At 46.9% G+C, this 3,481-nt stretch overlaps 1 pseudogene across 1 annotated transcript; it reads left to right on the top strand.

Annotated features, from left to right (window-relative positions):
* Positions 1-1,285: 1,285 nt before the first annotated feature.
* Positions 1,286-3,148, top strand: LOC308338355 (TOM1-like protein 1; annotated as a pseudogene). The gene is made up of 2 exons: positions 1,286-1,465; positions 1,808-3,148. The product of its transcript is annotated as a TOM1-like protein 1 (transcript).
* The last annotated feature ends 333 nt before the right edge of the window (positions 3,149-3,481 follow it).

Below are 3,481 nucleotides of genomic sequence, written 5' to 3'. Positions count from 1 at the left end.
CTTTAATTGAGACTCCAGTTCAAATGGAGTTGCCAATGTGTTTGTGAAAATCCTCCTTCCCCAAAATAGCTCCTACCCTGAGATATCTTGCAGTATATTATAAAATGGGCCTATTTTTGACCCTCTGAGAAGCAGAAGGACTGTTGAGATGAAAACGAATTCATGCTCCAGCAGAGAATGAAACCAGGTTCCCAACCCAAGTGGACCGAGGGACCCAATGCCACATGCGTCAGGGTGACCTCATTCTGATACGTGCCGTGTTCTTTTTCTGAAAACTGGGGCCTGGGGTCATTCCCATGGGATGCTCCTTCATTCAATTTACATGGTTAAATGACTTCCCTTTCACATCATTTCAACCCCATGCATCATTACCAGAAGTACTCCACTCTGCCATAATGTTCTGCGTTTCTTGTTCCAACAAATGTCTTGTCCTTCCTGTTCCTCACGTAATTTTCTGTTCTGCACCAAATTTCACGTGCGCAATGGCTTCAAGTAGGTTTGGCTATTCGCATTTTGAGATAAATTGAAACCAGGGTGAAAGTTGGTAAACAAAGGGAAACAATACGCAGCAGAGCGTCTCGTTCGGCAGAAAGACCTAGTGAATTTCCAAAAGGGTCCTTTTTTTTTTTTTGCTTTCTTTCCTTTTTAATGATCAAAGGCAGAAAATCTCAAAAGTGAGTATTTTCTCACACGATAAGGATCTGAGAACTATTTTTTTTCACCTCCCACTGAGACCTGGTTTCACAGGTTGTGTTCCCCAGGAAGCGAACTCTGAGAAGCTGATTTAGGTCCACAGGCACATTTGGGCCTGCCCTGGTTCCATACCCATGGAAGAAAAGGAAGCAAGCTGGGCTGTGAAGCAGGTACAAGGTCTCAGCCAACCCCACAGGGAAGTGTAGAGCAAGAATGGCCCTTCCGGGTTCTCCCCCACTGCCAGGAAGGGGGGAGGGGACTTCATATTTCCGCACCAGGAGATGAGGGCTGTCCCCACCAGCGGTGTGACCTTGGGCAAGAAGGCACTTTCTCCACCAGGTGGCAATTTCCAGAGAGACTTTAGCCAAAACCTTCTCAGTGGCTAGAGGACTAAGGCCTTTCATTCTCAAGCGGGGATCTGGACGATGCTGCACAGCTTCCAAAGAAGAGTAAGCCCTGATAATATACAATTTCTGATTAACCACCTTAAGCCGAAACAGGTGAAAGGAGGCGTATTTGCTTGTCAGAAAGCCACAGCCTGAGGGGCAGGCATCTAATCTAGTCTGCGAGGGGCCCTGAAATACTCTCCGGGATGGTCACCGGCAGCACCATCTTCCTGCTCTCCATTTGCCTTTCCCAGCTCACCAGCATCAACAGGAAGGAGCTCAGCCCCTCCTCTGGCACCCTGATTTCTGCACCAGCCCCAGAGGCCCCTCTAGGTCGCCCGGCTCCGGCAGCCAGTGGAGCCTCCATCTGTCGGCCTTGCAGGACTGTAACCCATGCAGAAAGAATTCCTGACCAGCTACTACCCCCGGGGCACAGCAAGAGGGGCGGTCTTTCTGTGCAGGAACTATAGCAGTGCGCACTCGGAAAAGTTCAAGTCTCCAAGTTAAACCGGAAGGCAAGTAATCTGGGGCATCTGGAACTGGCCACCCAGAAGCATTCTGTAGGAGTAGGGCCCTTAACTCTCCATTTCTTCCCAGTCACTTTCCCCACCAGGGATGTCTTTTGTGGCTTGATCCCTAAGTAGTCTTCTACAAAGACCATCTGTGTTGACTGACGCCAACTGTAGGACAAACAGAAGCGTGCCTCTGAAACAATGCCCTATCTGTAGCCTACAGACAATGGACAGAACACCCCAAGATACAAAAAGGCTACATACGTGAGCAGACTGAAGACTGGGGCAAGTTCACACACGTGTGACATAAATCACGCTGCCCACGGTGGGCAAAAAGATGCAAGGAAAGCTCTGAAGTAAAGGATTTCCAAAAAACTATAATCATAGAGAAACCCAACTTCCTTTGTCACTTATTGACATGGGCACGCTGGAGTGTGGCCCAAATTTCCAGTCTCTGATCATGAAGAAGGAATTCATTAAAGATAATCTAGTTAAGCTGCGGAATCCCAGATACATTTTGTCATTAGACATTCAGAGTAGAATCTTACATTTCATTAAGATTTGGTCACAGCGTTTCCCAGGAGGTATGGATGTCCGTGACGTGGAAGAAGTGTACCTTGACCTTCTTAAGAAAGGTATTCCATTTCCTCCCTCAGAAGCTGAGGCTGAATCAGCAAGACAAGAGATTGCTCGGGTCTCATTGACTCTTACTGTACCAGCTCTTCTTTTTGAAATTGTTCTCCAGAGCTCTCCTATTATGTTGGCCCCAAACCAGATCGGACAATTGCACAGTGAATTGGACACGGTGAAAATGAATGTGAGGGTGCTATCCACCATCCTGAAGCAGAGCCCCTGTATTCCTGGGTCTGAAAACCATGAAGACGTAGAGCTACTGCAGAAACTTTTTAAGATGGGTCAGGAGACGCAAGTCAGGATCGTGGATCTGCTCATGGTAATAGAGAATAAAGATGTAACTGTTATGCTAATTCAAGAGAACGAGGATTTCAATCGTGCTATCCTTGGATGAGAGCTTTATTCGAAAACAACAAAGGATTTTAGAGCAAAATAAGAACCAAAGGGAAGATGCCAGTAGCACCAGTGAACTTCCTGTTCCATCCTGTGATCTCCTTGACCTAAGTCCCAGACCTTCAGTGCATGGGGCCACTCTGGGAGAGCTCAGCCCCATGAACGCTCAGATTTCAGACTTAAAGTCCTGCTATAACAAACAACTGGAAACCGAGTCTTCATCCACAGATGGATTTGTTAGCTCTGATAAACACAGAAACACCCCTGTTTACTCAAACGACCAGGCAAAACCTCACCTGAAGTCCTACATACGAGAGTGTTCCAGAACGTTCAAATGCAATGTTCCTACTGTAGCCAGTTAGTCTACAGACCATTCCAGAAACACTGTCAAGCCAGAGACTGTCATCCTTGCCCCGTAATCACTCAACAATGACAAAGAATGATCTCCAGCCACCCAATTACTATGAGGTAATAGACTTTGATCCCTTAGCTCCTGCGGTCACTACAGAAGCTCTGTATTTAAAATACTGATGTTTATCACAACAAAAGAGCTCTAAGTCACAGTGACTGTTGAGGTGAAAGTGGATGATGGGCATGTTAGCTACATAAGAGACGCCAATTCTCTAAAAGGTAGACCTTGGGGTGCCTGGATGTCACGGTGGTTTAAGCATCTGCCTTTGGCTCAGGTCATGATCCCAGCATCCTGGGATCGAGCCCCACATGGGGCTCCCTGCTGAGTAGGGAGTTTGCTTCTCTCTCTGCCCTTCACCCCACTTGTGCGCGCTCGCTCTCTCTCCCTCTCTCAAATTAATAAATAAAATCTTTTTTTTTTGAAAAAAATTATACATCTTGGGCGGCTCTGAA

This window comes from Martes martes (assembly GCF_963455335.1).
Source record: "Martes martes genome assembly, chromosome: 2".
NCBI classification, from domain to species: Eukaryota; Metazoa; Chordata; class Mammalia; order Carnivora; family Mustelidae; genus Martes; species Martes martes.
This window is presented reverse-complemented; position numbering and strand designations above follow the sequence as displayed.